This window comes from Suncus etruscus, chromosome 17 (assembly GCF_024139225.1).
Source record: "Suncus etruscus isolate mSunEtr1 chromosome 17, mSunEtr1.pri.cur, whole genome shotgun sequence".
Classification (NCBI taxonomy): Eukaryota; Metazoa; Chordata; class Mammalia; order Eulipotyphla; family Soricidae; genus Suncus; species Suncus etruscus.
Window position 1 is genome coordinate 29,807,281 of NC_064864.1, and position 23,346 is coordinate 29,830,626.

General features: G+C 45.8%; 1 protein-coding gene and 1 non-coding gene across 2 annotated transcripts in view; both read left to right on the top strand.

Moving 5' to 3' along the window:
• Nucleotides 1-23,346, top strand: part of OPN4 (opsin 4) — a 55,652-nt gene that overhangs the window by 19,455 nt on the left and 12,851 nt on the right. The window lies entirely within an intron of this gene.
• On the top strand, nucleotides 16,086-16,192 carry LOC125995290 (U6 spliceosomal RNA). Its single transcript, XR_007490836.1, has one exon. It is a non-coding gene; the product is annotated as a U6 spliceosomal RNA (small nuclear RNA).

Genomic DNA, 23,346 nt, shown 5'->3' on the forward strand with positions numbered 1-23,346 from the left:
AAAAACCACAAAAAAAAAAAAAAAAAAAAAAAAAAAAAAAGAAAACTACTTTTTAATTTCTTCCTGTTTCTTGGGGGACACATAATTTGTATAATGTTCCTCTTGGACTTATTCCATATTCTTTGGGGTTTTTCATTTTCTTTAAAAATCTTCTTCTGGGGCCGGGCGGTGGCGCTGGAGGTAAGGTGCCTGCCTTGCCTGCGCTAGCCTAGGACGGACCGCGATTCGATCCCCCGGCGTCCCATATGGTCCCCATATGTTGCCAGGAGCAACTTCTGAGCGCATAGCCAGGAGTAACCCCTGAGCGTCACAGGGTGTGGCCCAAAAACCAAAAAAAAAAAATCTTCTTCTAATTATAGTTCTGTATAGTTTCCTTATTTCCTTATGGTTGCCTTATGATTTCAATCTAGATACCCTGAAGATTCTTTTTTTGCTCAGATCCGGTGGTGCTCAGGGGTTACTCCTGGCTCTGTGTTCAGAAATTACTTCTGGGGCCAGGCGGTGGCGCTAGAGGTAAGGTGCCTGCCTTGCCTGTGCTAGCTTCGGACGGACCGCGGTTCGATCCCCCGGCGTCCCATATGGTCCCCCAAGCCAGGAGCGACTTCTTAGCGCATAGCCAGGAGTAACCCCTGAGCATCACCGGGTGTGGCCCAAAAACCAAAAAAAAAAAAAAAAAAAAAAGAAATTACTTCTGCAATGGGCCCGGAGAGATAGCACAGCGGCGTTTACCTTGCAAGCAGCCTAGCCAGGACCTAAGGTGGTTGGTTCGAATTCCGGTGTCCCATATGGTCCCCCGTGCCTGCCAGGAGCTATTTCTGAGCAGACAGCCAGGAGTAACCCCTGAGCACTGCCGGGTGTGACCCAAAAAAAAACAAAAACAAAACAAAACAAAACAAAAAAAAAAGAAATTACTTCTGCAAATGCTTGGGAGACTACATGGGATGCCAGGTTTTGAACCCAGGTCAACCTAGTGCAGAGCAAATGCCCTACTCTCTATACTATGACTGGGTTATGAGGGTTCTTTTAAATAAGTTATTCTCTGTATGAAAATTGACACAAGAGGCTGTTCTCTGAGTTTGGGCTCAAAGTAGCCAGAGTCAGGCATGTCCTCCACAGGTTCACAGATGTCTATAGCTTCTCTAGCAAGTCTGATACACCCTTTGTCAGCTTCTCTTTCTCAGTCTTCCCAGGCTGAAGCTGAGTGTGGCTTCCTCTACTTGGCCCAGAATTAACCAAAATTAGAGGAAGGTGCGTTAGGATAAGTAGAACAGAGTATTCCCATAAAAGAATAGAAAAAAACAGATTGTGTTATACTTTGTATGCTTTGTCAACATATGGAAGTTTAGGACTTAAAATTGGGATCATGGACATTTATAGTTTAGAGACTAGGTTTCAAGTCCTGTAAAAAGTATCCAGATTTGGTTCAGAGATAGTAAGTACAGTGAGTTGGGTGCCTGCCTTGCACCTGGTCAACCTAGCTTAAAACAATGGCACTACATACAGTCCCCTTGCGCTGACAGAAGTGTTCCACACGCAGTACTCCTGCATAGACCCTGAACCTTAAAGATAAATTTCTTTATGAAGGGGCCAGAGAGATAGCATGGAGGTAGGGCTTTTGCCTGGCATGCAGAAGGACAGTGGTTCGAATCCCAGCATCCCATATGGTCCCCCGAGCTGCCAGGAGCGATTTCTGAGTGCAGAGCCAGGAGTAACCCCTGAGCACCACCAGGTGTGACTCAAAAACCAAAAAAAATTCCTTCATGAAGAAATTTGTGCCATCCCCCCAAATATTTACCCAAATTGTTTCCCTGTGAAATAGAGGCATAATAGCATCTTATAGGGGTGCTTGAAAATGAAATAGAGGGTTTGTAACTGCTGCTGCACACGAATAATTGATGATGACCATAATAAGGATCTCATAATTTCATCATCACTATGCTTGACATGAACATTTTTTCTCAGAATAGAGGTAGATGTTTAAGAATTGCATCTGAGGGGCTGGAGAGATAGCATGGAGTTTGCCTTGCATACAGAAGGACAGTGGTTCGAATCCCATAATCCCATATGGTCCTCTAAGCCTGCCAGGAGTGATTTCTGGCATAGAGCCAGGAGTGGCCTCTGAACATTGCCGGATGTGATCTAAAAACAAAAACAAAAACAAAGACAAAACAAAACAAGACAAAGGGCCCGGAGAGATAGCACAGCGGTGTTTGCCTTGCAAGCAGCTGATCCAGGACCAAAGGTGGTTGGTTCGAATCCCTGTGTCCCATATGGTCCCCCGTGCCTGCCAGGAGCTATTTCTGAGCAGACAGCCAGGAGTAACCTCTGAGCACCGCTGGGTGTGACCTAAAAACCAAAAAAAAAAAAAAATTGCATCTGAGCGCAGAGCTAGGAGTAAAAAAAAAAAAAAAAAAAAGAATTGTACCTAATTGTTTTATTTAGTCTCATTTGTTTTGGGGGTTTGTTTGTTTGTTTTGGGCCACACCCAGTGATGCTCAGGATATTCTTGGCTATGCACTCAGAAATCGCTCTAGGCTCCTGGCTCAGGGGACCATATGGGATGCTAGGGATTGAGCCCAGGTCTGTCCTGGGTCAGCCGCATGCAAGGCAAGCATTCTACTGCTATGTTATCACTCCGGCCCCCTATTTAGTCTCATTTGAAATGAACTCCTTAAATTATCCTCAAATTGGGGCCGGCGAGGTGGCACTAGAGGTAAGGTGTCTGCCTCACAAGTCTAGCCGAGGAAGGACTGCGGTTCGATCCCCTGGCGTCCCAGATGGTCCCCCCAAGCCAGGGGCGATTTCTGATCGCTTAGCCAGGAGTAATCCCTGAGCATCAAACGGGTGTGACCCAAAAAACCAAACAAACAAAAAATTACCCTCAAATTTAAAGTAGCTTGACTGGAATTATATAACATTTAAAGAGTAAGGTGATTTAGCAAATTTACCAGAAAAAAAAAAAAAAAGAAAAGAAAAGAAGATGGCTTGAGCTTCATTTAACTGACTTTACAGATTGACACGTATTCTTTTTTTTTTTTTAATTATTTAAATTTATTTAAAGGAAATATATCACATAGTTGACACAATTGGTCATAATACATTTGTTTCAGGAATAACAAAGGACACATGTATTCTTATGTTTTTTTAGGGGAGGCCTCACCTGGTGGCACTTAGGGGTCACTCCTGATTCTGCACTCAGAAGTCACTCCTGGCAGGATTGGGGGACCATATGGGATGCTGGAGATCAAATCTGGGGCTGTTCTGGTTTGCAAGGCAAACCCCCTACCACTGTGCTACCACTCTGACCCCTAATATATATTCTTTTTCTTGTTTGTTTTGGACCACCCCTGCAGCACTCAGCAGTTACTCCTGGCTCTTTGCTCAGAAATTGCTCATGGCAGGCTCGGGGGACCATATAGGATGCCGGGATTCAAACCACCGTCCTGCATACAGGGCAAATGACTTACCTTCATGCTATCTCTCCAGCCCCACCATGACATATATTCTTTTTTTTTGGTCTTTGGGCCACCCCTGCAGCACTCAGGGGTTACTCCTGGCTCTATGCTCAGAAATAGCTCCTGGCAGGTTAGGGGGACCAATGGGATGCCAGGATTCGAACCACCATCCTTCTGCATGCAAGGTAAATGCCTTACCTCCATGCTATCTCTCTGGTCCCAATGACATACATTCTTATTAAAAAAAAACAAAAACTCGGGGCCGGGCGGTGGCGCTGGAGGTAAGGTGCCTGCCTTGCCTGCGCTAGCCTAGGACGGACCGCGGTTCGATTCCCCCGGCGTCCCATATGGTCCCCCAAGAAGCCAGGAGCAACTTCTGAGCGCATAGCCAGGAGTAACCCCTGAGCGTCAGAGGGTGTGGCCCAAAAACCAAAAACAAACAAACAAACAAAAAAAAACTCTTTGCTATAACTCTGGTGCTCAGAGGCTACTCCTTATTTTGTGCTTGAGAATCATTCCAGGCAGTGCTGAAAGTCAAATCCAGACCTCCACCTCATAAAATTATGCTCCTTGGGGTTGGAGAGCTAGCATGGAGGCGCATGCAGAAGGATGGTGGTTCGAATCCCGGCATCCCATATAGTCCCCAGTGTCTGCCAGAAGTGATTTCTGATTGTAGAGCCAGGAGTAGCACCTAAGCACTGCCAGGTGTGACTCAAAAACCAAAAAAAAAAAAAAAACTTATGCTCCTATCCTTTGACATATCTGGATACCCCCTCCTCATAATTTAAATTAAATTTATATATTTTTTAGTTTGGGGGCCACACCAAGCAGTGCTCAAAGATTATTCCTGGCTCTGCACTCAGGAATCATCCCTGGTGGGGCTCATATGGAGTGTTGTGAACTGAACTTAGTTCTGCCATACGCAAGGGAAGCTGTAATGTTGCTCTAACCTCTCATTTGTTTGTTTGTTTGTGTGTTTCTTATTTGAGTTACATCGAGCATGATTTTTAGGAGTTACTCTTTACTCTTGTAACCATATAGATGAAACCTGGGTCGGCCATATGCATGCTGTAGCATCTTTCTATCCTCTGGCCTCTCAGATGTTTAAATATTTATTAATTATAATTTAGTTTTTGGTTTAGGTCATATCAGGCAGTGCTTGGATACAATCACAGCTATGTGCTCAACAGTTATACCTGATGACAAAGGGGACCATATACCCAGGTCTTCTTCTTCTTCTTTTTTTTTTTTTTGTTTTTCAGGCCACACCCATTTGATGCTCAGGGGTTACTCCTGGATAAGCGCTCAGAAATTGTCCCTGGCTTGGGGGGACCATATGGGACGCCGGGGGATCGAACCGCGGTTGAGATCTTTCCTTGGCTAGCGCTTGCAAAGCAGACACACCTTACCTCTAGCGCCACCTCGCCGGCCCCACACCCATGTCTTCAACATACAAAACATACACTCAGCCCATGGAGTCATATCTTCAGTTCTTCTTCTTTTATTTATTTGTTTGTTTGTTTGTTTGTTTGGGTATTTTAGGTCATGCCCAGTGGTGCTCAGGGATTATTCCTAGCTCTGTGCTCAGGAATCACTCTTGGCAGTGCTTAGGATACTGTATGGGATGCCAGATATTGACCCTGGTTCAGATACACTATTACTCCTGCCCCTATTTTATTTGAATTTAAATTATTTTATTGAGATACCACAATTTACAATGTTCTTATTCATGATTGAATTTCATCCCTTATTTCTTTTTCACACCTCTCTCTCTTTCTCTTTTTTATTTTTTGGTCACACCCAGCAGCGCTCAGGTGTTACTCCTGGCTCTATGCTCAGAAATCGCTCCAGGCAGGCTCAGGGGACCATCTGGGATGCCTGGATTCAAACCACCGTTCTTCTGCATGCAAGGCAAAGGCTCTACCTCCATGCTATCTCTCCGACCCCCACACCTCTTATTTTTAAACACTAGGTTCTTTGTCTTTAACCTTATCTTGCAACTGTGTCATAAGGCTCAGGGGGCCTTGCTTTTCCCACCCCTAAGTAGACAGTGTTTGCACATTCCTGTGGTAAAATACCAGTCTCCCACGTCAACTGTGTCTGGTGGGTCCCCATTTCCACCTACAGTAAGTGTGACATTTGAAAGCTTGAGATCTCTTTGATGGTAAGTAGGGAATTGAAATTTTCAAGATTTGGTTTTATGGATTTCAAGAAGGAGGTTTTTAAGAAACCTGTTAGATGACTCAACAGGATACTCTAGGGGTAATCAAGACACGAACATCACTTTACAAAATGTGAAATGGTTAAAAGAAACAAAATAGAGTGATCACTTTATGAAATATGTGATTTTTATTTTGTTTTGTTTTATTACTTTTATTTTTATTTTATTCTATTTTTTGGTTTTTGTTTTTTTGAGTCACACCCGGCAGTGCTCAGGGGTTACTCCTGGCCTCACGCTCAGAAATTGCTTCTGGCAGGCTCAGAGGACCATATGGGATGCCGGGATTCGAACCAATGACCTTCTGCATGCAAGGCAAATGCCTTACCTCCATGCTATCTCTCTGGCCCTGTTTTATTTTATTTTTTAGTTACTTCTGGCTCTACAACTAGGGATTGCTCCTGCAGAGCTCAAAGGATCAGACAGTGCCATGGGTCAACCACAGGCCTCCTGCAATGCAAAATACATTTTCAATCTGTTGACTCATCGCTCAGTCCCAAATACATGGCTTTTAAATATTAGTACGTCAATCAATTAGATAAATATATACTATTTCTTTCATACTTCAGCAGTTTTATATATTTGCAATAAACAAAACAGAGAAATTTGATTTGAGAAGGAGTTGTCATGCATTGGTTATAGAAGATGTTTTTCCAGTTATAGAAGAACAGATTCAAGTACCCTATGGCCTTTTGGTACTTTGTGAAGTTACTCCAGTTTTCACACCTCAGCTTTCAAATATCACACTTTCTTCATGCAAAAAACTCTAAATGCTCTAGTTTTGGTCCCTTGCTATTCGTCAGAAAATCACCGACTCTGTCCACTTTTCTGTGAGTCTCTGTTGGTTTCTCACTGACTCATTTCCTCTCACTATACAGGGCACAGGGCAAGCACATAATAACTGATTTTAATTTAGGAGTAAATAAGTAAATCCCTTGGGGCTGGAACAATGGCACAGCAGTAAGGTGTCTGCCTTGCCCATGCTAGCCTAGGAAGGACCGCTGTTTGATCCCCCAGCGTCCCATATGGTCCCCCAAGCCAGGAGCGATTTCTGAGCGCATAGCCAGGAGTAACCCCTGAGAGTCACCGGTGTGGCCCAAAAACAAACAAACAAAAAAAAGAAGTAACTTCCTTCATTTCTGCTTTTGGCCAGGAAGATTATGTTCCTTCGTTCTAGAGTTTAGCATTAGAAGGAGCCCCAGAAACCAGACAGAGGTCAAGAACAAGAAATAAGTCCTTATTTTGGTCCTGAGGATTTTTTTGGTCACACCTGGCAGCACTCAGGGTTTCCTCCTGGCTCTATGCTCAGAAATTGCCCCTGGCAGGCACAGGGGGCCATATGGAATGCCTGGATTCGAACCAACGTCCTTCTGCATGAAAGGCAAACGCCTTACCTCCATGCTATCTCCCCAGCCCCGGTCCTTAGGATTTTGACACAATCTAGAACATCTTCATTGATACAAAAATTTATGCTGAGGCCTAGGCAGAGATCTGTAGCCTCCTCCAGAGCTGCTCTGTGGTTCTAGTCAGAATTCTGCTGTACTCTAGCACTGAGTCTGCAGGATGGTGTGCTCTGCTCTATGAAGCCTGGGGGAAAAAAGACTGTAGGATTGCAAACACTGGGCAAGAAGATTTCTACCTTACCTGTTGACACCCACTTGAAAGTGATGGAGTCAGGGGTGGGAGAATGTGAGGGTCTAACCTCCTTTGCTAGGGGCAAGGAACTTATTCCATGGCAGTCAGTTCCCAGGGCTGGAGCTGCAAGATGCCTTCTGTTTGTTTGTTTGTTTGTTTATTTATTTATTGGCTTTGGGTCACAGCTGGTGGCCCTCAGGGGTTACTCCTGGCTCTGCACTCAGAAATCGCTCCTGGCAGGCATGGGGTACTATATGGGATGCTGAGATTCGAACCACGGTCCAAATCCCTACCGCTGTGCTATGTCTCCAGCCCCTGCAAGATGTTTTGATACAATTATTCAAAATCCAGCACCATTCTTGGTAACTTATGTTATAACCTCAGCAGTGCTTACTGTGGTTTGTTGTTGCTGTTGTTGTTGTTGTTGCTGTTGTTTTTGGGCCACACCTGGCAGTGTTCAGGGACTACTCCTGGCTCTGTGCTCAGAAATCACTCCTGGCAGGCTCAGGGGACCATATATGATGCTAGGAATCAAATCTGGGTCCATCCCAGGTCGGCTGCATGCAAAGCAAATGCGCTACCAGTGTGCTGTTGTTCTGGCCCCAGTAGTGCTTACTGTGAACAACATTTGGGAGCCAGAAAGCTGCAAGAATATGAACCTGGAGCAGGTAGAATGCTTGCCTTGCAAGCAGCAAGTTTGATCCCTAACACTGCATATGGTCTCCTAGATAATTTTCAGGAAAAAAAAAATGTGAACCACAAACTGCCTATCTCCCTGCTCCATGATGCCCAATCTTGTCCTCTAGGTTTGGAAGGATCTGGAAAATGTGCTCCTATGGCTCCCTCACAGTCACTCACCTCTTTTCTCTTTTGTTCCCCCTGCTGTAATAACAGGTTCTTTCCTGCTGCTTTCCAAAGTCTGTCCAGGAGAACCAGAGCCTACAGAGCCTGAGTGCTTGTTGGGCCAGGCTTCCAGATCTTACAGAGAGATAGCATGTTTTATGGTAGCTAAAAGTCAAAAGCACTCATGAACCTCACAGTTCATGCACCTCCCTGGATCTGCTCAGTCGTGATGGTCAGACAGACTCTACCGTGGCCCTATGTAGGACTGTCCAGCTCCATCACATGCTCAGAGCTCAGGTAAGGTTTGGAGTATTATTGGAAAGAGACTACAGAGATGGACCTGGTCCTATAGTGGACCCCACATCTGCTTAGTGTCCACCCATCCAGCTACCTGACCCTGCAGCATTGCATAACACACACACACACAAACACACACACAAATTCACAAACTCACTCAGACTTGCACTGTCTCACTCTTCCTACTATCCCATAGCTTCTCTCTATTGAGTAGCCAGCAGTTGCAGACCCACAGGTACTTATGCTTCCTTACTGGCCTGCTGTGTCAGTGTACAGAGCCATGGCTGCTAGATGGCAGGTAAGAAATGTCACTCTCTGTGCTGCTGTCTGTGCCAAAAATATACCACCAAGGCCTTGGGGTATACATTGTATGGGGGCACCATTCAGAAAATGGTGCAGGCTACATTGTATGGGGGCACCATTCAGAAAATCAGAGGAAGAGGCTCCTGGGGAAGGCAGGTAAATGCAGCAATGGGAGATGGGAAATCAATTCTCTCTTCCCCCTTCCAGTCAGATTTGTTGGTGTCATAATGGTTCACAGCAGCCTCTGAAGACCAGATGAGTGAGCAATCACTCAGCTTTTGACAGACAACGCTGAGGCCAACTCAGTCATGCACTGCCTCATTCTGATTCTCTGGGTGCCACTGTCTCACTGAATGTTCTCATCTTTGCTTTTGCAAACTCTGTTTTCTGGGGAATTTGACTTTCTCTCTGGTTCCTTGTTTTGTTTGCAAAGAATGTTTTGGTGCCAGTTTGCTCACACAATAGTAAAGTACAGAACAAATCCAGGAGTTCTCTTGTCCTGGTCTATCCTGGATTGATGGGTTGTCGGGGGTGATAGAGGGATGATTTAAACTCTTTAGCTACCATCACTCCCATGCTCACTGCTGTAGTTGCAAAATCCAGTCCTGAAGTAGGGTCCAGGAATGAGTAGACAGAGCTGAGAATACTGATGCTCTTGGTACTGATGTGTGATCATGAGAGGAGAAATGGTGACAGTTTTGCTCTTAGAGGATTCTGAGGAATGTATTGATTGATTGGCCCTCTTCTCTTCCTCTTCCCCTCCCACCCTGTTGGCTTTTGGACCACACCTGGCTGGTACATAGGATTCACTCCTGGCTCTGTGCTCTGGAGGAATCATTCCTGGGAGGATTCAGGATGTTGACCATCATGCAAAACAGGAGGCTCATTTATCATTCTGGACCAGATTCTGAGCTTTATTTTGGGGTTTATACCTGTAACCCACCCCCCCATTCTTTGTGTAAGGGGTCTTGGGGAGGTTACAAAAGGTTTGGCCTAGGGGCAAAAGGGGATTTTGCATGGGTGCCGGATGGAGGAGGAAGCAAGAGGAGGAGATGGCTGAGGAACAAGGTACAATGCAGGTACAATCCAGCATAAATTGTTATGGCCACACATGTTGGCTAGGGCATGAATAAAGCTGAGATTTCCTGAAGCCTGCCTGTGAAAGGATTTTCTCTTCACTGCCACCCTGAACCGGTAGACCTGCCGGCTGGAGGGGCTTGGAGCCACGTGGCCTGGGACGGCAGAGAAAGGCCCCTCCATCTCCATCCACCATCATCCAAGCCCATCCAAAGGGCCTCTTTATTATTTAATTCTACACATACCTAACAGTCTCTGAAGACCAGATGAGCGAGCAATCACTCAGCTTCTGACAGACAGTGCTGAGGCCAACTTAGTCAGGCTCTGCCTCACTCTTGATTCTCTTGGAGTCACTCAGGTTTTACTCCTAACTCTGTGCTCAGTGATCACTCATGGCAGTGCTTGGGGGATCATATTGGATGCTGGGAATTGAATCTGGGTTGGCAATCCTAGCTGCAATTTTTTTTTTTTTTTTGGTTTTTAGCCCACTCAGTGGACCATATGGGATGCTGGGGATTGAACCCAGGTTTGTTCCAGGTTGGCTGTATGCAAGGCAAAAGCCCTACCGCTGTGCTATCTCTCCAGCCCCATAATCTACAATTCTTTTTTCTTTTTGGTTTTGGGGCCACACCTGGTGATGCTCAGGGGTTACTCCTGGCTATGCGCTCAGAAATCTCTCCTGGCTTGGGAGGTCATATGGGAAGCTGGGGGATTGAACCGCTGTCTGTCCTAGGCTAACGTGTGTAAGTCAAATGCCTTACACCCTGTGCCACCTCTCCAGCCCCAATCTACAATTATTTTTTTTGTTTTTGTTTTTGTTTTTGCTTTTGGGTCACATCTGGCAGTGCTCAGGGGTCACTCCTGGCTCTGCGCTCAGAATTCACTCCTGGCATGTTTGGGGACTGTATGGGATGCCGGGATTCGAACCTCAGTCCTTCTGCATACTAGGCAAATGTACTCTACTTCCATGCTATCTCTCCGGCCCTCAATCTACAATTCTTATTCTTTTCTGTACCAGGAACCTTTTTGGAGACTCTTTTTCTTTGTTTTGGGGGTCATATCCAGGGATGTTCAGGACTTTCTCCTGGCTCTGCACTCAGGAATCACTTTAGGTGGGGTTTCAGCACTCACTATATGGGATACTGAGGATTAAACCCTGGTAAGCTGTGTGTAAAGCAGGTGTGCTGTTATACTATTGCTCTGGCCCAGATCCTTTTGAAGTCTTATGCAGACTAAGCATTCAGGAATGTTTTCAACACATAAAATAAAAACACAAAGCATTGCCCAGGAAACTAATTACAGTGAAATAGTGTTGCTAAAACATTTCCTAATGAAGTGATGATGGAGTTACATGCCTGCTTCTCTATGAGCAAATCAACCAGATTTAGGGAAGAGGCAAAGGAGAGCTCTTTGCAGGAAATTTATTTTGAAATAGCTATGAGCAAAACCAACATTGCATCATCGTCTCAATTATATTACATTCATAGAGTGTTTGTGAGGGAGAGGAGAGAGCACAAATGATGCTTAACAAGTGTAAGGCTCTGAATTTGATCTTTGGCACTTCATGGCCCCCAAATACCACCAGGTGTAGTCCTGGGGGGGCTCCTGAGCACCACCAGAGTTGCCCTTATTGAAAATAGATATAAGTAGAACACAATGATAAGGAAATAAATGAAAGTGGGAATAAAGTCTTGTCAAGTTGCTAGTGTTTGTCTAGAGATGTATAAAGCAGGTAAAAACTTAAGGATGTACAAGGAAGTCAAGGTCATATGCTACACTGTGACTCCACCCTGGATGTAGGTGTACCTATCTGAGACCCGCCCATTTCTGGGAGGGGTCTTGGGAACTGAATATTAGGTGTGACCTTACCTACAAGACCCCGCCCATTCCTGGGAGGGGTCTTGAAATAAGATAGATAAGCCTTTGAGGGAGGGGATTAGAGGGCTTGGCCCTGCTGAGCTCTCTGGCTTTTGGGTCTCTGTGTTCTGGTCTTTGACCAGCGTGGAGCCCAAAGGGAAGATGGCTGAAAGGAGTTAAGAGGCAGAGCTAGCAAAGAATGGCTGTATGCTTAATTGGTTATGATATTGGCCACACATGTGGTGAATAGGGCATGAATAAAGTTGATGCTTCCTGATGTCTGCCTGTGAGTGAGTCTGATTCCGCCGTTCACCTGGGCCTGGGACCGGCTGGCTGGATGGGGGTTGCGGAGCCACGTGGCCTGGGATGGCATCCACTTCCATCCAGCCCCATCGTTAATTATTTAATTCAACACTACACAGAGCTGTGCAGGTTTTTGTTTGTTTGTTTGTTTTGGGTTACACCTGGCAGTGCTTAGGAGTTACTCCTTGGCTCTATGCTCAGAGATTGCCCCTGGCAGGCACAGGGGACAATATGGGATGCCGGGATTCGAACCACCGTCCTTCTGCATAAAAGGCAAACACCTTACCTCCATGCTATCTCTCCGGCCCAGCTGTGCAGGTTTTCCTGACCTAATTCCTGCATTTTTGAATGCACATGTGGAGGTCACAGGCAAGGCCAGAATGTAGCTGCTTCTGTTCCACTGCTCCTGTGAATTTGGGGCTTTGGTGTAAAATCACCCCACACATCATATCTCCAACCCCAGGTGAACAAATCTGAATCAGGATCGCACATGAAATAATCCAAACCAGACTGAGGATGAAACGCTTAGAGTCTGGCAATCTTCTATCTCGTATCCATAGCAAGCTGCCTGCCAGAACTGTTTTTATTGAGTACAGAGACCACCCCCAGGTCAGGGAGAAAGGACAAGTAAGGGCAGATAGCCCTATCCTGAGCCTGTCCTGCCCAGGTTTAAATGTAAGACAGTCTTTGTTTTGGATGAAACCAAGTTGTAAACAAACAGATACAAAGAAATGAGGGATGATCTTTGTTTTGGGTAAAACAAAGTATAATATAACAACTTCCCCTTTTTTGTTCAAAAAATGGAGACGGGTACTTGGGAGAGAACCCCAGATCAGAACTTATGAAATCGGCTGTTATTTTGGATAAGCATAGTAAAAAGTTGGCTGTAATAGCATCAAAGTTTAAACTGTATACATCATTCTCAAAACAATCAGCCTTTTCCATATCTTATACATGTCACAAAACTTTTTCATAGATTTCTCTGAATCATAAACATTAGAACCTTTCTGTGGAAACATTTTAAATTCTTTGAAATTCTTTTTTTTGTTTGTTTGTTTGTTTTTGGGCCAGACCCGGTGTTGCACAGGGGTTACTCCTGGCTATCTGCTCAGAAATAGCTCCTGGCAGGCATGGGGGACCATATGGGACACCGGGATTCGAACCAACCACCTTAGGTCCTGGGTCAGCTGCTTGCAAGGCAAACGCCACCGTGCTATCTCTCCAGCCCCAAAATTCTTAAACATTCTTACACCGAGCACTGTAATACAAGTCTATAGTATCTAAGTTCCTTTTCCATCTTCTTCTATGGACAAAGAAATTAGACCTTTTTTGCAGACATAACTTGAGGAGTTGTTGCTACACATAGCCATTTTCTTTCTCCCCCTTTTTCTTTTATTGTTGTGATGATCAGGTGTGCTAAACTGTGGTGCTAGTGCAGTGTTTTTCAACCCTTTTGTGCAAAGGCACACTTTCTTCATGAAAAAAAAAATCACGAGGCACACCACCATGAGAAAATGTTAAAAAAAATTTAACTCTGTCTATATTGACTATATATAAAGTAATTATCTTGAATAGAATCAAATAAACACAATATAATTATTTTATAATTACTTTACTATGAAATAATAAAGTATTTTATAATGATTGGTCTATTTGTGAGCTGAAGTCGCACGTTACGAATGAAATTGGAATTTTTCCCATGGCACACCAGACAATATCTCATGGCACACTAGTGGCCCACAGCATAGTGGTTAAAAAATGATGTGCTACGGGCTGGCTCCTGGCAGACCTCCGTATGTGCCAGGGGCCTCTTGGCCCGGCCTAGGGTAGGGGGGCCTGGACTTGGGTCACCCGACCCCCCTCTCCCCCTTTCCTCCGGATCTCCAGGTGGGTTTCTGGGAGGACCTGATGGGGCACCCTGGGTTTTCCCCACCCCCAGGCCAGCTGCGGAGATTGGCCTAGGGTTGCGCTTGAGCTCGTGAGATTGGCTTGGGGGGTGGTGTTTGATCTGTGGGGTGGCAGATAGTTTGTCAGTTATACTCATGCTGTCACTGGCAATTTCATACTAGTCTACATGATGCAAACCGCGCGGGGGCTAGTGCCCCCGCGCGAACGTATACTCCTCCCAACCATCACTACCCCCGATTTACCCCTCTTAAGTTCTATAATACACAGTTTTAATCTCAGACCAAAGACATACAGTGGATCTAACAATCCCAGAACTATTTAGAAGGACATAAATTAAACACATATATCTTTTGAATATTTCATGTATATTTTCTTTAATGGTGTAACTCTCTCTATATTCTTCTACCATGATGTTTCTATCCACTTTCATCTTGTCTTTTCTTTGTAAGCTGTTCAATAAGGATTGTTGGTGGAACTGTCCCTCAGTTTGATGCCTATGATTGAACTATGTCATGGAAATTGCTGGTCTTGTTCCTATGGCCTCCAGATGCACCAATAACGCTTCATGGCATTGATCCTTCTTTGCATAGACACATTAAAATAGGAAAACACTATACCTACAGATAAGTTCTTATCTAATAAATCTCAGTACAATGTACCTTACACCCTGAACATTGATAGAATGACCTGGCACAGGCCTCAGAGGAATGGGCATCCTCCATTCACGCCAGAACCAGGCAAGCTATCTACGAAACATCCAAGGTCTTTTATAGCAACAGCTGGAAGCAGTCCTCTACCAGGAAAGACACTACCAAGGGTCTGACATCGACCTCCTAAAAAGAGACTTCCGATTACACTGAGAAGACTTGACAACAACAATGACCTGCTCTACAGGACATGGTTCTCTCTAGTGCCCCTTAAGTGTGAGATGAAACGAGAGGATGCTCTGCACCATCCTGACTGCAATATGGGATATGCAGACTCCAGGACCTTTAATACAGAAGCATGATACCAACAACAGAGACTATGTGAGGAATGAAGGTGTATTGCCACTACAGACGATGACTTGAATTGGACAAACTAGTTTGCCTGGAGCCTAGAGTCAGTCCTGTGCCAGGAAACTTCAGGGGTAGGGTCTCCTTGTATTTAGACCATAATTTTTCTTTCCATGTCTCTTATATTTTGGTGGGCCTATGCAAACAAATGCCACTCTAACACCATTTATTACTACTTTCCCTTGACTCCAATCCTTAAGAAAAACAACCCACTAAAACTTTTGAGGTTAACTTAAACTAGTAAGCATGTGCATGGAACAAGATAAATGTACTTTGCCCTCAATGTTTAAGGAGTTACATAAGTCTAATCTCTTTGGATTATATTGTGTGCTGCTAAGAAATAGTATGTAATACAACTGGGGATTTGAGGGACAAATTAATTGTATTGTACATGGGTTCAGTTTTGTTTTTCTTAATTTTCTTTGGTTGAAAGATCAAGGCTGGGATATCATCGATGGGACTACCGAGAATTCTGCTTATGGGTGATTGGGCTTCCACTGTAACTTTACCCTGTCCTCTCTCTTTGCATCTTTGTTGTCATAATTAATAAAAGCAAAAAAAAAATGATGTGCTAATATATTTGGTTGTGGTGTTCTCAAGGGGTCTCTGTACTGCTCAAAGATCTGGGCTGCCCCATCCCATCCCCACATTCTCAGTAAGTAAAGATGTGCTGAATCTCTTCATGCATGTTCTTACCAGAGATTCTATTTCCTGGCTGTGGTGCTTAGACATCTTTTTTTTTTTTTTTCCTTCTGCATGCAAGGCAAATGCCTTACTTCCATGCCATCTCTCTGGCCCCACTTATACATCTTTTTTTTTTTTTTTTTTTTGTGGTTTTTGGGTCACACACGGCAGTGCTCAGGGGTTATTTCTGGCTCCAGGCTCAGAAATTGCTCCTGGCAGGTACAGGGGACCATATGGGACGCCGGGATTCGAACCGATGACCTCCTGCATGAAAGGCAAACGCCTTACCTCCAAGCTATCTCTCCAGCCCCCTAGACATCTTTTATTTATGGTACTCATTGGGGTTGCCTCACATTTTTCCTTTACTTTAACTTTTTTTTTTTTGGTTTTTGGGCCACACCCAGCGGTGCTCAGGGGTTACTCCTGGCTGTCTGCTCAGAAATAGCTCCTGTGCTCGCTTCGGCAGCACATATACTAAAATTGGAACGATACAGAGAAGATTAGCATGGCCCCTGCGCAAAGATGACACGCAAATTTGTGAAGCGTTCCATATTTAAAAAAAAAGAAAAAGAAAAAGAAATAGCTCCTAGCAGGCACGGGGGACCATATGGGACACCGGGATTCAAACCAACCACCTTTGGTCCTTGGATCGGTTGCTTGCAAGGCAAACACCACTGTGCTATCTCCCCGGGCCCTTATTTTAACTTTTGATTCACATCTGATGGTGCTCAGGGAACCGTGTGTTGCAAGAGAGCAAACCTGGGCCTCCAGTTGGCTCGACTCATTGAGTGATCTCTATTGCTCCCTCACATCCCCTTTATTTAAAAATAGGGGTGCCCACATATACCTGGCTGTGGTCCAAATCCTTTCAGGTGAACACAGAAGGTTTTAGTATCCTCATTCTGCAGTGAGGATGCTGAGAGTCAGACACACATGGCTCCTTGTCATGTCCCAGATTCTGGCAGCAGATGGGAGTGAAGCTGGGTGATGGGACAGGGGCTTGCAATGTTCGCAGCTTTGGGACTCTGCCTGCCAAGCGGACATGTCTGTAGTCACACCCAAAGACATAATCAATGAAGAACAAGGTTTTCATTCAGAGGGTTCCAGGGCTGCACTGCAGTGCTTAGATACAAGAGAGCTTGTGGGGTGGTCGCCGAGGTGTCTCTAGATTCAGGGCAGTGCTTCACTCAGCACAGCTTTAGATTTTGTGTTGAATCCCGATTCATTTGTCTTCCAGATCCACTTTCTCTGAGCAGTTAGCAATTGCTTGGAGTGGTCATGAACCAAAACATGGCCTCCCTTTAACAACCTAAACTTAAATGACCCTGTAATACTGGCAGGCCAGGGGGCAAAGGGTGGTGGTATGGGATGCACTCTGGGTCCATTGGTGGAGGGAGGTTGACACTGGTGGTGGGAATGGCCTTGTATTATTGAATATTAAAATTCAGTTATGAAGGATTCTGTAGATCACAATTATTTCAATAAAATAAAATTAAAAACAACAACAACAACAATAACAACAAAACCCATGGCCTCCCTTTCTCAGATACACACCTCACTGTGTATGTAGGGGACATCTCAGGAACAGGGTTAAGGTCTCAGTGGAGGACTAGAGAGATAGTGGTTAGGGCACTTACTTTTTTTTTTTTTTTTTTTTTTTTTGGTTTTTGGGTCACACCCGGCAGTGCTCAAGGGTTACTCCTGGCTCTATGCTCAGAAATCGCTCCTGGCAGGCTCGGGGGACCATATGGGATGCCGGGATTCGAACCACCGACCTTCTGCATGCAAGGAGGCACTTACTTTTGACAGAGCTGACCCCAGTTTGATCCTGACACAACATATGGTCTCCTGAACATTACCAGGAGTGAACTCTGAGAAGAGCCAGAACATGACTAAAAACCTCTGGTGTGGCCCTCCTCGTCTTTCTCTCAATAAGTAAAGATCTGCTGAAGCTTTATTGTGTGTTATTTATTTCTGTTTGGGGGCCACACTTGGCAATACTCAGGGCTTACTCCTGGCTCTGTGCCTACAGGTCACTTCTGGTAGTGTTTAAGGGACTAAATGCAATGTTGGGGAATCTAACCAAGATGAATTACATGCAAGACAAGCATCCCCACTCAAGCATTTTGAGAAGGAAAATAGGTTCTGCTGTTTCACTGTGTTACAAAAGGTCAGAAATGCAAAATAAAAGCATTGACCTGGATCTGGAGAGATAACACAGCGGTAAGGCATCTGCCTTGCATGCAGAAGGACGGACAGTGGTTCGAATCCCAGCATCTTATAGGTCCCCCAAGCCTGCTGGAGGCTATTTCTGAGCATAGAGCCAGGAGTAACCTCTGAGCACTGCCGGTGTGACCCAAAAAACAAACAAAACAAAACAAAACAAAACAAAACAAAAAAGCATGGACCTTAGATAGTATCTCTTTTAGACTTCCCAAAAAGTGCTCCATGTATTCCTTGGGAACTATCAGTGATTCTAAAGAAAGACTTTTTGTTTCTTTTCTTTTGGGGTGGAAGAAGCACACCTGGAAGTGGTTGGGACTTATTTTTGACTCTGCACTCAGAAATCACTCTCGGTAGGGCTCAGGGGATCATATAGAATACTGGAGACTGAATCCAGGTCCGCTGCATTCAGAGCAAGTGCCTTACCTTGTGTATTATTGCTCTGGTCCAACAAGCTTGTTTATTTTTGTTTGTATTTAGGCCACACTTGGCAGTGCTCAGGGGTTACTTCTGGTTCTGCGCTCAGGGGTTACTTCTGGCAGGCTCAGGGGATCATATGGGATGCTGACGATTGAACCTGGGTTGGTCCCGGGTCAGCTACGTGCAAGTCAAAGGCCCTATCTTCTGTGCTATCACTCCAACGACCGAGAATCTTGTTTCTTAAAAACGCTCTGGGGTGATGATTCAAAACGGTGACATGCCTGACATAGGAAGACCAAAAATTCCACTTCTACAGCATGTAGGCCGCCATACTTCTGGACCTGAGTACAGCAAGGCCCACACAGCTGATCCAAGGATCGCTGGGAAGTTCTTAGTTTCTATGGGCTCCTCTGCCTTTCTGGGGTCCATAGTCATTTGTTGTTTTTGAGCCACACTCTGCCATACTCAGGGCTTACTCCTGGCTCTGTATTCAGGGATCACTCTTGATGGGATCAGGGGACCACCTGTTGTGCTGGGGATGGAACCCAGCTTGGACATTTGCAAGGCAAGTGCCCTACCTGCTATCTCTCTAGCTACTCAACGCCCTGTCTGGACAGGGCATGCAGTTTTCAGTTGAGGCAGGCCCCAGACAAGCTGCCAGCCAGCGCCTGCAGGAACATATGCACAGAGATATTTGATATTCCCTTGGCAACAACTCCTAAGAGTTTCCCAGGAGTCTCTAGATAACCAGATTAGTCCTTGCTGGTCACTGCACAAGGAAAATGATCTTTGGGAGAGGGGGAACCGTAGGACTAACCCAGTAATAGCACAAAAGTGTTGCCGGCTTTGCCAGTTGCAGGCCAGGAAAACCACTGCCTCAATATTTTGGTTGCTGCCAAAATTCTGTGTGTTCAGGACTTTTTTCTCTCTTGCCTTTTAGTTTTTCTTCTTCTTTTGGATGTTGGGCCACACCTGAATGTACTTAGGGTTTGCTTCTGGCTCTGCTTGGTGGACCATATATGGTGCCAGGGACCAACTCAGGAGCCACATGCAAAACAAGCACCCTAACCCCTGTCTCTTCACACCCCTCTTGCTTTTTCCACCAGATTTTCTGTATGGGATTTCATGACTTTCTACAAGGGTTAGCAATTGGGAGCTCAGAAGCCTATGAGCAAAAGTCAATCTTTGGCTCGATGGACAGCACCCATAGGACTATTCTACTGTACCTAAGTGTGGCTACGTGTCAGCCTAGGGTCTGCTGTTGAGCTTTTCTAGCTCTTGTCTGAGCTAACAAAAAAGCATCATACAGGGGCCGGAGAGATAACATGGAGGTAAGGCGTTTGCCTTTCATGCAGGAGGTCATCGGTTTGAATCCCGGCATCCCATATGGTCCCCCGTGCCTGCCAGGAGCAATTTCTGAGCCTGGAGCCAGGAATAACCCCTGAGCACTGCCGGGTGTGACCCCAAAACCACAAAACAAACAAACAAACAAACAAAAAAACGCATCATATAGTGGATCTAGTGAGACACTAAGGCCTGGGTCCAATCCTCTGTACCACAAGGTCTCAGGAGCATCGCTGGGAGTAGCCCTTTAGAATCTCTGGGTGTAGTTCAAAACCCAAACATCATTTCCCTCCCTCCTAGCAGCCCCTAGATTGTGCTAATGCCAGGTCTCCTGGACCATCTGGCTATCCACTTTATATGCCCATCCCATGGGTAAGGGGTCTGGAAAGCTTTTTCCACCTCCGGTCCTGACATTGAGGTGTAAAGAGCAGATGGCTGGTCAGTGCAGAGTTGTGGTTATGGTCTCCAAAGTACTGTGATGCACCACTCACCCCTTTCCTCTCCCCAAGGCTCAGCCATTGTGACAGAAGGGGGGCAAGTGTGATCTACTGCTGATACCCTAGCTGGGCTGAGCAGCAAGTGGCCTGCATTGGCTCAAGAGGACAGATCATATGAGAGTAGAAAGCTGGCACTACTACCTATTTAAGCTAGTTGATCATTCTGGGTGGGCTGAAATAAAACACAGAAAAAGGGGACTCTGAGATGAATTGGGAGCTAGCCTGCCCCACTGACTGGCCCCAGAGAGGGGTAGAAGTCTGGAGTGGTGCCAGCTCCTCCCCGCTCCATTCCTGCTTTGCTTTCTGGCACAGGGAGCCACTGTTTCAGGCCAACCTCCCTCTGGGCATCAGGAGAAGATGGGAGACAAGAGACAAAATCCTTGGGCTTCAGTGCCCTGCTCTTCTTGCAGTCCTTCCATTCTTGGCAGTGGTTTTCTTGCTAATGCTAATCTGGGTCACCTCAGTGTCCCCTTTGATCAGTTTCCAGCCTTCAGAAGTTTCGTCCAGCACTTTTCCAGTGTAGCAGGTAGTTAGATCTCTAGATTCAGGAGATCTAGAATTTATCTTTTTTTGTTTTTTGTTTTTGGGCCACACCCGTTTGACACTCAGGGGTTACTCCTGACTATGCGCTCAGAAATTGCCCCTGGTTTGGGGGGACCATATGGGACGCTGGGGGATCGAACCGCAGTCCATCCTATGCTAGCACCTTACCTCTAGCGCCACCTTCCCGGCCCCCTTGAATTTATCTTATAAGCACTTCCAGAATCCAGGACCAGAAAGATTTATTTTGTTTTTGTGAGTGTGCTAATGTTGGGATCTGAATTCTGAACAAGGATGGACACCATTTTGTAAAAGCCACATGGCAAGCTTCTTCTTAGGTTCTGAGCAGGGAGAAACATCATTTTGTAAGAACCACATGGTGTGAGCCATATGCTGGGGTTTTACAAGCCTATTTCCATAGACCCCGCCTCAATCTACCTGGCTATACCCGGTAGCCTATCAGGGAAGGACAAGGAAGTAGTAGGAAGGTACCCCTAGACAAGAGCCAATTATTTTTAAGGATCATCAGAAAGCTGGAACCTCCCTATATCCCTTCCCTATATAATCTTTATCATGACCTTGGGCAGGGCTCATTTCCTTCGGGGATGGCCCTGGCTGGCCAGGCTGGGGAATCTTGTTGGCAGATGGATTAAAGTCTTAAACTTTATTCCAGTTCTGTGGTTTCGTCCTTCTACTCTGGAACCCTACACTATGAGCTTTATTGGGCACCGGGTCAATGGTAAGACTACAGTTGTCTGGAATGTAATGAGGGAGAGGGACCCAATTGAAAATAGTCATTCCAAGTGACACCATTTGTGCTCAGGGAAAGGAGAAGAGGTTCCAATAGTAGAGTCTGCAGGAGGCTGTCTGTCCTCTTGCCTTGATGAGGTGGTGTGTAAACCGAGGCCAAGGGAAGGGGCAGGGAAAGATTTGAGAGCAGCCCATTGAAAGAGATCAGATGAGGAGAGACGGTCCATATTTGCTGGTTCAGAAGAGGCCAGATTGTCTGGGTACGGTGAGAAAGTCCTGGTGGGCAGAAGTGCAAACCATGAGGACCTTTGTGTGGGCCAGATTCGTGGGCTTCTTCTCCTCCAGCAAGAAGGGCTGCCCCTGAGCTGACTCCCAAAGATCTGATCTCCCCTTGATCCAAGATCCAATTCAGATTTCAGCCCTGAGGACAAGGACGGTCTTGAAGGGGCACCAGCTAGCACTCTCAGACACCCCTGCTGGGCTGGCAGCCACACCCAGACTACTTGGCACCAAAGCTTGGCTGCCTGTCTCGTCTCTCTTCCCAGTCAGACTGTTCTGGGCAGTGGCAGGGGGCAGCTGCCTCCCTGGCATGACAACAGCATGACCAGTTCACCCAGAAATTCGAGGGGAGACACATGCGTCTTCTCTCTGTGATGTGTCTTGTGTTTGTTTCCCTAGTAAAGCCATTTCTTATTATTCCCTTCCAGTGGGGACAGCTCCTCTCTACTTTGTACTTTTCCCTTATCTTCTTGGGAGAGTGGGAGTGGAGGGTTAGGTGTATACCTGGCAGTGCTCAGGCCTTATTCCTACTCTATGCTTAGGATAACTCTAGGAGTAGGACAGGGGTTATCTGCATGCAAGGCAGGAAATGTAACTCCTCTCCAACCTCTCTGACACCTTTCTTTTCATCATCTGGCAAACATTTCCGGGACCATAGGTGAGCTAGTTTATCTGCATTTACTGCTATGTATCAGGTGGGGTTGTGGGACAGGGTCAGATGGACTTTGTATTGACTCAGATTTGCTCCCAGCTAGAGAAGTAAATTCCAGTACCCCTAAGCTCAAATCCACTTTGAAGTCCACTCTGGACTTCAAGGAGAGGACCACAGCAAGCACCTCAGCCTCACCTGCTATTGGAGTTGGTCTCTGTGGCCAAGTGGAGGGATGGGATTGGGAAATCATGCTGAGCTGAGAAGGGTTGATTTGGGCAACCCTAGCTCAAATGTAGTACTCCAGAATTGTCCATAAAAACTGAGGAAATGGTGCTTAAAAAGGAGGAGACATGCCATTCCAGAGCTGAATGGGTTTTAGCATTCTGCCTCAAGACATGACCCCAAGGAAGACATTTCTGGGTCAGAGCAATTGCACAGTGAATAGGGTGCTTGCCTTGCATATGCCTGACCTAGGCTTGATGCCAACACTCCATAGAGTCCTCTGAACACCACCAGGAATGATCCTAGAGCACAGTGCTAGGAGTAAACCTCGAGCACTGCTCAGTGTGGCTTACCTTCCTAAAATAAGGCCCTTCTGAAAGCCCAACTGGGTCACTCATTCACCCCTAAACTCACAGCAACCATCTCTTGAAAGTGTAGGGGCCGGGTGGTGGCGCTAGAGGTAAGGTGCCTGCCTTGCCTGCACTTGCCTTGGACGGACCACGGTTCGATCCCCCGGCGTCCCATATGGTCCCCCAAGCCAGGAGCAACTTCTGAGCGCATTGCCAGGAGTAACCCCTGAGCAATACTGGGTGTGGCTCCAAAACAAAACAACAACAAAAAAAGAAAGTGTGGACATCTTCCATCTCCTCTCTGGGACCGGTTCATTCAGCTCCTGCTGCCTTCTCCAAGTTTTCCCCACCTTTAACCTGGGGTTCAAGTCCAAGCATTTGTTTTGAATCTTCATCCCAACTGTGCTTTATGCTAGCTCATCCTTGAGGATACT